The following is a 15,097-nucleotide window of genomic DNA, read 5'->3' as shown; positions in this document are numbered from 1 at the left end:
AGAGTCTCTTACTACATAGAACTCACCGAGTAGGCTAGGCTGGTTGACCAATGAACCCCAGGGATTCACCTGCCACCGCCTCCCCAGAGCTGGGATGACAAGAGCACGCTGCACACCTGGCTTTTTACATGGATGCTGGGGATTTGAACTTGGGTCCTCGTGCTGTGTAGTGAACACTTTATTTACGGAGCTATTGCCCCAACCCCTGGTGAAAGATTTTTATTTCACACATATGAAAACCTTTCATAGCTCAGTAGGTGAAAAAGGAAGTGACATCACCTCCAACACAGTGGGGGTGGCAAGACTCTGTAAAGTGCAGAGCAAAAGGAAGCGGTGAGGAGACTGACCTTCAGTGGGGAAACCAGCAACCAGCAGACCAAGGTCAAGGCAGAGAGGATGATTCCCTCCCCTGTGGGGATTGACTTCTTCCCACAGATGCATAGGCTCATCAGGTGACAGTCTCACTTCCTGAAAATATGTAGGACTTCTAACTCACCCAACAACACACACACACACACACACACACACACACACACAGAGTTCCATTCAGTGTGGAGACACTGTTTTCAGCACCAAGGCCTTGTGACTAGTGTTTGCTCATTCCACTCAATTCACTAAGACTGGTCCAACCTTTCTGAGAGTGCAAGCTCCTTAGATCCAGCTGGCATGTGAAGACGGGCAGGTGCCCAAGTCTTCCTGGGCACTTCCAGAAGGACTATGAGTTCACTACTAATGTTTACTATAAGAAGTGTATGATCAGAATACGACACAGAGCTATGGTGAAGCCAGATGGTTGTAGAAATCCAAATCTCAGCCAGGTGTGGTGACACATATCTATAGTCCCAGTACACGGGAGGCAGAGACAGGTGGGTTGAGAGTTCTAGGCTAGCCTGGTCTACATTAGGAAACCATGTCATAAAGAAGGCAAAGAGAGGGTAGGGTGAGAGGAAGAGAGAGAAAGATAAGGGAAGGGAAGGGAGAATGGGGAGGAAAATGAGGAGGAGGAAGAGGAGGAGGAGGAGGAGGAGGAGGAGAGAGAGAGAGAGAGAGAGAGAGAGAGAGAGAGAGAGAGAGAGAGACAGTGAAAGCACATGTGGACATGTGGACATTTTTTTCATCTGCGGTTGCCAGTACTCTTTCTCCCCATCACATGGCCATCTCTGGTACCTGTTCTCCCACTCCCTACCCCTCCACTCCACCCAGGCTCTTGCCCCTCCTCTTGGACATTCCCTGTGACATGTCACAAGCCACACGGTACAACAACCAGATCCCTTCAGTGACTCTACACAGAACATGAGCCAAGCCCACTCTGAACTGTGCCTCCCCAAACCCCCTACCTCCATACCTTGACCCCTGATGTCTGAGACTCACCTTGTCTCCATGATGTCTTAGCTGCTGTCATCACTTGTGGCCTCCAAAACACCCAGTTCAAATCATGTGACCTTCACAACTATCCTGCCTTTCCTTTCTCCCTCATAGAGAGTCCACTCACAGAACCTTCCATGACAGCAAGGCCTGGACTGGGTTCCAGTGGGCGAGTCTTCCTGCCCCAGAGGCCCACATCACTGTACAGTATAGCACAGATCTGGGCAGCAGGGGGCCTTTGGGGCCAGCTCACTGCTGAGCTCTCCACAGATGACTGAGCTTGAGTTTCACAAGGGCCCAGGGAAGGAAACATTTTTATTACCTCGTTTTACAGAAGAGGAAACTGGGGGTCATGGTGGTTCACTGACTTACCCAAGGGGAAACTAGGAAGTAGCAGATGAAGGATCCAAGCCCTTCCTCTCTGAGCTTTCAATAAACCAGGATTTCTGCTTGAAGTTTCAGAAAGAGAACAGGGAGCCCCAGGGAACAGCACTCTGTCCCACACTGCATCCACGTTTATCTGTGTGTCCACTAAGTTCAAGATGTACTCCAACAACTTCTAGCTTAGAAACCACAGCCAGAGGCCCTGTTGCAGAATGATATAAGAAGGGATTGTGGTTCCTGTCCTAATCACAACGTGGAAAGGAGTTATACAGAGCACAAAGTGGAGGGGCAGGTTGGACCATGAACACAGTAGGAAGAGAGTGGTGCCAGGAAAACATTCCATCCTGTGAGGAGGCTCATTAAGCCCCAAGGAAACACAACTTGGAATAACAGGAAGTTCCTAAAACCCACAAGACTCACAAGGTCCCTCCCCAGGTTGTATAGGCAGCAAGAATGCTAAGGCAATGAGTCTCTTCAACCTGCAAAGAACACTATGAAGATTTTCTGAGCTGTCACCCATGCTGAGGCAGGCTCTCCAACAACACAACTGCTTTGGAGTTATCTATGTTCCTGTGAGTCACACCTCCTAGTCCCATAAGTGACCCCAGTAAGCTTACAGATTCACCAAGTTCGACTCAGTTGGAGTCATTTCTTTGACCTGTCACTGATGTCCCATCTGTGGTGAGTAGACATTTGTTCACCTCACACAACAGATGAACAGGATTAGAAGGTCTGGCTGGTGACATCAGCAGGTTTAAGCATGGCCTGGTGTTCTGTCTGCCCATGAGGAGACAGCTTCTTCCCCAACCTTCAATTCATGACAGAATGACAGAGGAGCATAAAGGGCCAAATGTCAACCTCTGGGCACTTAATACTTCAGGAAATAATGGCTTCTACATCCTGTCTTAGGAGAGGTGATCTTGGTGCCCAGATCCACACCAGATAAAGCTGTATGAACCCTAGCCAGCATCAGGTAGAAATCGACAGATGTGTTAGCTTTGTGGATAAGCAAGGTGTTCCAGACAGAGCCCCTTGGGAACCTGGTGGACAGAGAAGACTTACATGGCCCCTGAGATACACAAGCTACAGAGTCCTGGGGAAAATAATGGGTGAGTATTTTTAACAGACTTTTCCTGAGGAGATGCGACACATGCACATGCACACGTGTGTGCACACATGCACATTACATACACACACACACACACACACACACACACACACACACACACGAAACTATTCATGCCAAAGAAAGAGCCCCTTGACAAACCAAAGTACAGATAAAATCAAAGTTCAACTTGGTGAACCAATGAGTTTTATTAGGGTCACTTACAGGAATATGGGTGAGGGGTTGCTTACAGAAGAGAAATGACTCAAAGACAGCTACATCACCAAAGCCCACCCCTGCACAGTTCATAAACTTGGGAACCTGAAACATACTGCACAGTCTGCTAGCAGCTCAAAGGGTTGGAGAGTGTCCCTTTCAACTGACTCTGGTCAACTGACCTCTTCCAGGCAGCTCAGCTGATCTCTGCTTTTTGCAGGGAGTTAGTCTGCTCTCAGTCTTCTTTGCAGCTTGACTCATCTGAGAGTGAATCTCAGCTCTCTTTAACTCATATTATTGAGAGGGAGGGGCCTAGTGAATCTTGTCAGTTTCAGGGATTTCCTGAAGCTGTTGTAAGTTGTTTACTTTATAACCAAAGGAGCTTCCCTAGAGGAGGGAATGTTTCAGTCTTGGAGGAAACTGATATTCTAAAGTTGGTCAATAAGCTATGGGCATGGTCTGTTACAAAGCAATGCTCAAAGAAGAAGGTAGTAGTGTCACAGTGGAGAACCCAAAGGACAGAAAATAAAAGTAGGTCTGTTTTGTTTTGTTTACCTTGGCCTGTGAGGATAGATATCTAGGTCTGGACTGATGTGCTGACCTGGAGCAAAGGTGATTTTCTGCCTCACAGATGGTATCTACTCCATATGACTCCTCCAGGTCACCTGGTCCGCAGCTTTCCTAAAAATGTGCCTCTATCTTAATGACACCAAGCAGACTGATTACAACCTGCACTAAAGATCTGTTACCTCTAGTTATTCCAAAAAGACTTTATTGACAAATGAAGTGACAGCATGAATCTGGAAGAACACCTAATGCTTGAACTGCATGAAATGTGAGAGACCTTTCAGCAGGAGGATGTGGACACATCCACAGAGACTAAGCCTCCATGCTGGGAGTGTGTTTATGGGTTCAGGTTAGCTGATTCTCTGGCTGCCTTTGAAGGTGGAGTGTGACAGTCACACATGCTGAATTCCTCCGGGTCACCACTGTGGCCTCCCTTGGTGGGAACCAGTGCTACCCTTTACACTTCTGTGACATACATCACAAGTCGGCGACAGCTTCATGGAGCATACAGCCTGTGACTAGAACTGCATGCTCTCTGAAATCCTCAGAGCAGCAGTGAACCACAGGGGTGCAACCTGATGCTGTCCTGCCAAAGGAGAAACAGAGGCAAACGGTTCCCAGGGCTGATGAGTGACAGGGCCAGGCTTCAAGCCCAGCTGTAATCAGGGTCTCCAGAGAAACAAGTCCCACAGAGTAAGAATCTAGATAGAGAACTGGCTCATGCTATTACCCAGTTTGTGAAATCCCAACCTCAGCAATGTGCAAGCCAGAGATGCTAAGAAGCTGCTTTTCCTGCACAGATCCGAGGATGGTGAAGGTCTCTTGTGAGTGGGCAGGAAGAGTTAGTTCCCTCTTCCCCTGTGTTTTGCTCAGACCAACAACTAATCGCATGAGGCCTGCCATGTTGGAGAGGTCCGGGTGCTTTTCTCTCCATAGACTCAAGTGTGGGCACTGTCTGCAAACTCCCCAACATACACACATAACGCAACCAAATATCTGGACACGCAGTGACCCAGGCAAGTTGACTGCTACAGTTCCTCATCTTACTGAGAGCATGACTGGTCACCAGATGCCCTCAATGCTACCCGATGAGCAGGACTCTGCAGGTCACTCCATCTGAAGGCTGGCAAAGCATTGAATGCCTGCAGACTCAGATAAGCAGCCTCTTGTGCTAGCTGCAATAAAACCTCATGCAGTGTCCGAGCAGCTGGGGCTCTATACTCATGAGCAGTTAGCCCAGCTTGGTTGTGCTGAGGCTAATTCTCCATCCTTCCACCAGGGACAAGTCAGGTATACTTGTAGCCAAGTACAACTCTATACCTACTGTGACTGAGCATGGAGTCTGCCTCTCCCCTGGAAGTCAGAGGTCAATCAGACAGACAGACAGACAGACACACACACACACACACATATGCATGGGGGGAGGGGAGGTCAAGAGCTATCCACAGACTAGAGGAGGAAATCCCTAGAATGTGCCCACCTTTCCAAAATGCATGGCACCTGTGGTCTGGGTACGGTGATGTTCTAACCCTTTGCATACATGTATCCAGCATTACAGGGTTAGATGAGCCCCTAAACTTTCTCTATATCCTTCCTCGGCATTTGCTTCTGTGGGAACAGCAGAAGTTAGTACCAAGGCTTCTTGATGCTGCAACAGCAAGCCAGCTCAGAGTGGAATTTGCCCCGCAGCAGGACCAAGCATGATCATGGGGGCTGGCCCATGGCCTCCCTAGGCTCTGGCAGTTTCATCTTTAAGGGTGGTCGGCTGTGAGTGAGGCAGGAAGGGTTGTGAATATGCAGAGCAAGTCCTCTGAACCTGGAAGGCAGTTAGACGCCTGGATAAGCTGGTTAGTAGTGTCTGCAGGGAGGCTGGGTAGAGCCCTGTGCTGGATTCCTGGGCAAACCCCAGGGGACTACAGAATCTCTGGCCCTTAAAATGCATCGCTAAGTGCCTGTGAGCCCCTGAGTGGACCAAGGCTGGCACTGAAGCTGCTGTTCTGTCACCAATGGTTTTGGCTTTCATTTGTGCTTCCTGTGGGTCTTCAGCTAAGTTCCCAGTCAGAGGAACAAGGGAGGACTGTCACAGTGGCCTTGGGCTCACCTGAATACCCTCCCACATCATCTCTCTCCTCTTTCCTACTGTTCCCAGTACCCCTCCCCTGTCCAGATGACTCATTTCCCCATTAGCTTCCCTCCCCACCTACCCCCACAACTCCTCCCGTACCCTCTCCGTCTCCCCCCCTCCACTCCTCTGCAACCCCCTCCAACCCAACCCCCACCTTCTCCTGAGCCCCATCCTCCCTCCATGCCTTAGTACAGAGATCAACTCTTCTTGCTCCCTCTTTCCTTCTCCTGCCTCTCCATCTCCCCTCCCCACCCTATCACTTCTCCCTCTTCGGTCCTCCCTCCCCATGTTCCTGCTTTCCCTGCCCTCTTTCTCCTTATCCCCCCTCCCATCCTCTTTTCCATGTTCTCCGCAGCTCTTCCCCTCCATCCCCACCTCCGTCCCACTATTTGGTACGCACCGCCTTACGCCCATGCTTTCATACCTCAAGACCTCTGGCTGGACCCAGGCTACCCTTGCCTGTGCTCTGAAATCAATCATGGAGCTTTCTTTCCACCCAACCACCTAGGACGGACGCCTGCTGTCTGTGGTCAGGGCCATGGTAAGAGGCCACCCAGCTTCTGTGGTGACCACCAAGGATTCCCTCCCAGGTGAAACCCACTTCCTGCCCAGGCTACCACCCTATCATGGCTTAGAAATATCCCTCCATGTGCTTATCCTTCAGATCCTTAGACTGACCGCCAACCTCAGAGTGCCTCCCAGGCCAGTACCTCCCTGACCTCGACAGTGGCTACCAGACCTATATGCTACCACCCACCTTTACCTTGACCATCACACCCCAAGAGATGCTTCTCTTAAGAGGGACCACCAAGATGAGAACAGTTTAAACTGCTTGAGATGGTTTCCACCTAAAAGAGTTTCAACCACCACCCAGAAGGAGACCCGGAGTCAGAAGACAAGCAGTGGGACTCCCACACACAGAAGGATGCAGTAGGCAGGACGCCCCACCCATCTCCAATACAGCCAAGCAAAGCTGCATCTTCCCATGGGGCTCAAACCCACATCCCCAGCTCTCCAAACAGTGACAACCCGCCCCCCCCCCATTTGCAGCAAGAGGTCACCCAAACAGATCCCACATGTTTTTAGGATTTATCTTCAGATTCCTGTAGTCCCCCCACTAATGCCCGGCAGCTGATCTGAACAATTTATTAACTTTGAGTCGGATTCTTCAGCATATCTCTGAGTTGAAATTCTATCCATCCTCCACATGCCTGGCCTCATTCCCCAGCAGCTGCCTGGGAGAAGAAACACAGTCTCTTTGAAGCTGTGAGGCACCCAGGCCCTGCAACTGTGTAAAGGTACAGCTGAACAGGACAGAAAAGTCTTGGCAGGGGTGTTCGTGGACATGGTGGGTTGGGGAGCTTACTCACAGTTCTAGGAGAATCTTTCCGGAAGCCACACGCTAATGTGGCAGATGCCTGGGGCACCGTCTTAGCCATGGAAGGCAGATGTACTTCTAGTTTTGATCCTGAGGACACAGAAAAGAGATGCTAAGAAAAGGCATCGTTTGAGCAGCTGTGGAGATTCTGCATCTGTTTTCTCTCCACAGCTTGCCTGCTCTGTCATTGATGTTGTTGTTGTTGTTGTTGTTGTTATTGTTGTTGTTTTCCACAAAGGTAAGTAAGCCCTCACTGATTTCCCAGAGAGTTGTAACAAATACTCACGGAGCTAAAGAAAACAGAAAGCAGAAAGTGATGCCAAAGGGCTGAGAAGATGGCTCAGTCAAGTGCTACAAGACTCGACACATGAGTGTGATTCCCCATGTACAAACCTGGCCAGTGGTGACATATGCTGATAATCCCAACTGAGGGGAGACGGGTAAAGGAAGATCCTTGGGGATCACTGGACTGCCAACCTGCCCCAGTCAGTTAGCTCAATGGAAAATGAGAACTCCTGTGTCAAAAAAACACAAAATATATGATACTTCAGAAACGATATTCTAGGTTGATCTCTGACCTGCAGACACATAGATACACATACGTACACATGAAGAAAAATAAAATAAATAAAAAGAATGCAGTGCCCATGAACCCACTTCCTTCCACCTTGGACCCCACTTCCTGCCATTTGAAGCCCACTTCCTGCCACCTTGAAGCTCACTTCTTGCCACTTTGGACCCTACTTCCTGCCACTGTGGAGCCCACTTCCTGTCATTTGGAACTCACTTCCTGCCACTTAGGAGCCTACTTCCGGTCAGCGTGGTGCCTGTAGTGGTGTTCCTATTCCCCACATTCCTCCCCAGAGGTTGAAAGATTATCTATTCCGTGACTCTGAATTTGTCACCTTCTATCAACCCCCTTTATTCTCACAGGTCAGGAATTCAGTCAGGCAGAAGTGGCTTCTGACTCCTCACAAGATGGCTGTTGGGTTTCCATTAAAGGCACACATTGCCCTCTCTGCCACAGCATCTCCCGGCAGCCACAAAAGTGCTGCGTAGCTATGGTGATGGAGCAGCCTTCTCTACTTTCAGAGGAGATAAGGATGCATCCACAGGGCGACTATCTTTAAGAAACGACCAACCACAGTGATGGACAAGCATGGCCCACAGTGCCCCGCCCACCAACACAACTTAGCTGCAGTGCTTGTCTGTCTCTTCTTGCTTTCTCTCCTGTGTCCACTCTTAAGTGAAGGTCACATTCTAGAGATGACTCTCCCCAGGGAAGAACATCCTCCCTCTGCAATCTCCTGAAGTTGCTTTCATGTTTTCTGTTTCATGTTTCTTTCACATCCAGATTTTTTAAACAGACAGAATTCACCCAAGCCTTCAAGGTGGCCTCTGAATTATTGCTGAATACCCTCTCTGCTAACAGCTGCTGGCAGTAAGCTGGGATTCCTTCTCAGGGCATGCAGTAGGCAATTGCTAGCATATTGCTTCACCATGCACAAAGTCTATCCTGTGGAGATGCCCATCAACTGTCCAGCTGCCCACTGTGCAAGTCCCTGCCATGTGGCAGCCTGCCCTGGGTAACTGCTTCTACAGTCATACCATGTGGCCAAAGCCACTCCCCTGGACCACACTCAGTCTGGCCAGACACTCCAACAGTCACTGTCCCGGCAGGCTGTGTATCAGGTGCGTGGCCCGCCATGATCTCAGCCTGAGCCACCCCTATGTGAGGCTCCATGCATGACGAGTGTGGCTCAGCAGTTCCCCAAACACCAGGCCCAGGTGACGAGACTTTTCTGTCTACCCACTAATTGCCATTTTCACTGAGCTCTGTCTGGCCGCAACTCCAAAATTCCATTCTAACAGACTGCATCGTGTCCCCAAGCAGGGAGTCATTCCTCACTGTCTGTCAGTGTTTGAGATCGGATAACACAGACACATAGATCAAGGCTGTTCACGGTCCTCTGTAAGTAGTGAGGTCAGAGCCTGCTGCTCGGCTGCTGGTCCATGGACCTTTGTCTTATGTGGTGTAGACAGCCCAGGAGGAGAGTGGGTGGTGCATTGGGACAAGACTCTGGGTTAGCAAATGCCCACAAGATTTTCCTTTCCTGGGTCTTCAGAAGTCGGCACGACCCAGGGATGACAGTGCAGCCCAAGAAACGATGGATGACTTCTTTCTGGCAGATTCATACTTGTCTCAGAGACCCCCACGTGGGGCCGCCGGCTGCAGGAACCACCCAGCAAGCATTAATCAGCTCTGCAGATTGCCCTCCAAGGACACACTGTACTACAAGGAGAGAGCTTTGAACTTCAGCTTCCACAGCTGGGGGGAACTTGATAGTGGGAAGTAATAAACAGCCATCCATCGGAGGAAGGCCATCGGCTGTGGGCAGGAGTGTTCCCTGTGAGACAGAAACGGAAGCGCTGGCATCTAGCCGTTTTTTCTCCCTGCATCACCAGCTTCTTAGATGAGCAGGAAGCAGAGATCTGAGGGCAGGAATCCAGGCCCAGACTATATGGTAAAGAAAGCACTTTGCTCCTCAGAGGACTCTGAGCCATGACAGGCTGCTCTCTCAGGATGTGACGCTCCACTCTGAGGCAGGTTGCCGAAAGGGACCTTCCGAGGCTGGAGAACAAGGAGGGAGCTTGTGGAATCCCAAGGTTCACCTGACTCAGCTCATTTGAGAGGCCTCAAAGGGAACAAGTCACTGAAGTGAAGCCCGTGCGCGCGGATCCCACTGGTCTGCTGAGCTCTTTGCGGCTTTGGGCCAACTGTTACTCTGCTCTGTGGGTGGGGCCTTCACAAAGCCATGTCTTCCTTAAAGCAATTCGCTAAGTGCTAGGGAAGACACCAACAGAAGCAAGCCCTGCCTTCCGCTGTCTGCAAGGGTAGTCCATAAAGAGATAAGGCAAAGAAAAGGTGAGTGAAGGAAGTCCTGGAGCTGAGAAGGGCAGCCCACACAAGAAGGCAACTCTGCAAGAAGAAAGCAGACTCTAGTAGGTACGGTCAAGTTCGTTATGAACTAGAAGACGAGCATTACAAGTTCCCGGCCCTAAACACCAGCAACTCGCAGAAGACTCTGTGACAATGTCTTTGTATATTTCTTGTCCATACAAACATTTGAACCTTGACAGACTCAAAGTAACTCTACAAAAGCTATTTTAAAAGGACACTATGTGACCACGACCCCTCATACAAGGTGGGTCTTCTTATTCAGGATTTCATGATATCTGGGTCAATGAAGAACATGCCAAGGGCCTGGGGAGATATCTCAGTAAGTAAAGTTCCTACCTCACCAGCATAAGGATCTGGGCTTGATGCCCAGAAGCTGGACATGGTGGCACATGCCTATAATCCTACCACCAAGAAGGCTGAGACAGGTGGGCACCTGGGGTCTGCTGGCCAACAGATTAGTCTAGCAGGGAAGTCCCAGGTCAATCAGAGATCCTATCTCAAAAGTGGGGGGATGACAGCCAAGGTTGACCTCTACCCTCTGTGTGTAGGCATACCCCTCCACCACACACACGTACAGACACACATACACATACGCACATACTCAAGCACGAACGCATACACACACGCATGCAGGTATTCAGCAAAAGGCTTAGGCTTTACAAGATGCCTTTGTTTCAGATGCCAGATCAGAGCTCAGGGTTCCTCAGGCCACCTGCACTTGTGACAAACTGGCTGCACGGTCCTAGCCTGGTCATGATACAAAGTGCAGGGAGCACTGTACAACTGTCATGGTCTGTCATGCAAGGTGCAACCCAAATGAAGTCTCAGAGTCTCAGAGAGTCTCAAATAAGAAGCTTCTGTGTTCCTGGGATTTGTCACCTTCCTGGCTCATTGACCAGCCCAGGAAGCTAATCTGACTGTCGTGTGTCCAATTTCCCCTGGAATCTCATATGGACCTGTGGTTGACTGGATCAATGGCCATGCTGAACACAATCTCCACCCACCCCACCCCCTCCTTCTATCCTCTTGTGTAACCCCCAAGGGCAGACCGCCAACTTCAATGCTCTAACTTTCAACCGCAGTGTTGGTCATTCTGCCATGTCTGGCCCTTTTCTCCTCATCAGAAACTGATCTCGTTGCTGTGTTTGTGAGCCTCCAGAATCACAAACTAACATCAACCTTTTCACTTACAAATTACCCAGCCTGGAGCATTGTCTTACAGCACCAGAACACTGACTAATGAATAGGGAACCCACGGCTGTTCAGTTCTGATCACACACACACACACACACACACACACACACACACATACACACACACACACACACACACACACATACACACACACATACACATACACACACACACACACACACACCATCATTCACAGAGACCCAATGGGAACTGAGCTGAAGGTGTAACTCTACTAGACAAGAACTCTAACCCTTTCAATAACTCATATTGAAACAGAAATTCAGACCAGCCAAATGTTTCTGGCCCTCCCTTTTCTTATACATCAAATGTACTTAGGAAGAATGCCCATGCCACTGGGAAGTTGGTGGCACAGAGGTTATGACCTTCAGGATGGGTCAGTGACATTCTGCAGGTTCATTGCTCAGTCTCCTCTGGACACAACCTTTTTTTCTGATGCAAACTGGGCACGAGTTGAAGGGAGCATTGACTCCGAAGCCACTGACAGACACCTTTCCCCAGGGACCTGACCCCTTTGCAGCTTCCCATGCTTACCTCGTGCCCCCCAAACCATGATGCAATCATGGGAAACCGAGCACCTTGCCAGTCACACAAAGGTCCCTGCTGCCAGCACTAGGTCACTGAAGCCACAGGATCTGGTTTTCCAAGAAGAGGCCAGCCAGGCAGCGGGGCAAACACTGGGAATGGAAACAGGCAGAAGCTTGTCAGTGTTTTCACACAGGAGAGATGAGGCTGCAAGGCTTGGGGTGCCAAGCTAAACAGACACACAAGCAACCTGCTCCTGCACGCCCCCAACACTTTAGCCCAACCCAGAAGAGAGAGAGAAGAGGAACGAAATTTCCAACATTCCCTTAGCTTCAGTCCAACTTGAAGCCTCAGCTGCAGCGGCATCTCAGGACAGCACAGCCTCAGGGAAAGGGAGATGACAGACAGGGCTCGGGTGGAAGAGTGGGAAAGGGAGAAAGCAAGCATTAATCCGCTAAGAAGCAGGATAGTCACATCCCCGCTTCCCAGACCATCTTTTCCAAAACTTAAAAACAATGCAGTACAAACCCCAGGGTTGCTACTGCTGCAGAGGTCTGTGTTTCATTTCCACCATTTCTCTAAGGCAACATCAAAGCTCTGACACTGGTCTTGCTATTCCTCCTGGGATAGGGTAAGCACCACACACACTCAGACACACAGCCAGATGCGATGGAAAACAGCATCCTGTTGTCTGTTCCTGCCTGCTCCTTCATCCGGGGCTCCTAGAGACTCTGTCCCCAGAAGGGCATCCAGGACACTCTTCCGGCCTCACAAGGATACCCTCCTGCAGTCCCAGCTCTTTTGGAGCAAAGCAGCTTCGTGACAGATTGAAAGCGGCACATGAAACGGCCCCTTCAAAGGGAGAGGGTGTCTCTAACGAGCTTTTGAAAGACGCACGGCCTCACCCCACAGAAAGATGCATGCAACGGCCACCCAGGCTCTGCAGACGGGCCCTGCACCCAGAGCCGTGATCCCTGGGTTGCTGGTTTGTGGCAGGAACTCTCAGAAACTGTCCATCTACCTACTATCCTATTCAGAGTCCACAGAGGGCAGAAACAGCTGCAATAGGAACTGGGTGCATCTTGGCTCCCGCTCTACTCTAACCGCTGGCTTTCAGCTCAGAATCTCTGGCTATAGGGGTGTGTGTGTGTGTGTGTGTGTGTGTGTGTGTGTGTGTGTTTGTGGATGCAAGCATATATGAACTTACATAGATACGAATGTGGAGGCCCAAAGTGTCCTTCTTCAAGCATCATCTACCTTGATACTTAAGACAAAGTCTTCATGTTGGTTTTTGTTTGTTTGTCAACTTGACACAAACTAGAGTCCTCTGGGAACAGGAAGCCTCACCTGAGAAGTTGCCCGCATTGGACTGGCCCATGGGCATGTCTGCAGGGCATTTTTATTTTTTTGAATGGATAATTAATGTGGAAGGGCCTAGCCCACGATGGGTGGTGCCAGCCCTTGATGGGTGGTTCTAGGTTGTATAAAAAAAGCAAACTGAAGACGGGGGAAAATCAAGCCAGCGAGCAGCACTCCCTTGCAGTAGATGCTTCAAGGGCTTGCCTTGAATTCCTTCCCACTTTGGCTTCCCTGGATAATGGACTGTACCCTGCAAGCCAGATTAAAAAGCCCATCCTCCACCAAATAGCTTTTGGTCATTGTGTTATCACAGCAACAGAAACTAAATTAGAAGTCTCTCACTGATCTGGACTCACTGAGTAGGCTATGCTGGTTGACCAGCAAGCTCCAGGGATCTGCCTGCTTCTACCTCCCCAATAGTGGGACATATCAGGTCCTGACACAGCTTGGCTTTCTTATCATGCATTGTAGGGGTTGAATTGAGGCCCTTTTATCTCGCAAGGAAAGTAATGGCTATATCTCTTGAAGCTCCCTGCTATTATTTTCCTGGTTTGGTTGATACTGTGTCTCTTATGACATAGGCTGCCCTTGAGCTTGAAATGTAACCATGGATTGGTCTTGAACTCCTGATCCTGCAGCCTCTGCCTCCCATTGGCAGCCACATTGTCAGCTCTCATTCACTTGGGAAACCCACCCAGCTGAGTGGTCACCTCAAACCACAGGGAGTGCCAAGCACTTTAACAGCAGCAGAGATGAAAGGCCTAAAGATCAAGCACAGCCTAAGGTCCAACGGAAGAGTGTGTGCCTAATGCAGATTGTCACAGAGCATTGCCTTGTTCAGGGCCCCATCACAGAGTTGGCAAAGGGGACCTCTCTTTCCATATTTGGCCAGACGTGCGGTTGACAGAACACATGCTACTATTTTGAAATAAATAGGGTGTTATTTTTGTATGTCTGTCATTGGTCTTATGTTCTGTGGCTGATATCAAATGCTCCTAAATGCCCATGTAGAAGTACTAAAACCAAAATTGAAGTACTGGTGATTTAGGAATGCAGTTCTTCATCTGTTGCCATTGGAGGCAGATGTGTTCTTCCCATTTAAGACCAAATCGGGCATTCATAAGTTCCCTTGGCCAACAGATTGCTCACCCGATTCTCATTGCACAGTGAAAAGGAGCTCAGAGAACCACAGGGTCCTTTGTATGACATGCATCTATATATAAGTGGACCTGGTCTCCTGAGAGTGACTCAGGGGACACTTGACTGAACCTGGAGTTAGAGGTTTAAATTAGAGAATCACGGAGTTTTAGAAAGCCTTGGGTCCCCTTCCCGATTCTGTCTGAATCCACGATATCCTGACTCATCCTGTATTTCAGAGGGCCATTTTATTTAGGTAAGAGCAGGCCCAGTTTTCTCAAGACAACAGTGTGACCTGGTGGGCAGCAGCTAAAGAGAGAGGTGGGACAGTCCTGGAATGCAGGGCAAAGTGGAGGTCACATGCATGTTGGTAGCTTGAATGTCCTGAGGGTAGACACGAGTACCCGAGTGATCAAGGTCGCTTCTGGATCGTGATCCTGCTCACCATCCGCAAGGACTAACACCCTTAGAAGTCCCACATCATAGACACTATGATAACCTGGCTTGTCATCTTAGTCTATGACATGCTCTAACAGACATCCACAGAGTCAGTATAGTGTCCCCTCCAAGCTAAAGGCACAGACTGCCGGGCTGTGACTACCATGTCATCGTGGTAGTTTTGGTCAATGGAACAGTGCCAATCTCTCATGATTAACATCTAATGGAGGATTTCTGTGCCTCTGAAAGGTTGCGCTCTCCCCTCTCCCTCTCCCCCTCCCTCTCCCCCTCCCCCTCCCCCTCCCTCTTCCTCTCCCCCTCTCC

Source organism: Grammomys surdaster, unplaced genomic scaffold (assembly GCF_004785775.1).
Source record: "Grammomys surdaster isolate TR1022 unplaced genomic scaffold, NIH_TR_1.0 211, whole genome shotgun sequence".
NCBI lineage: Eukaryota > Metazoa > Chordata > Mammalia > Rodentia > Muridae > Grammomys > Grammomys surdaster.
Note: the sequence above shows the minus strand (reverse complement) of the source record.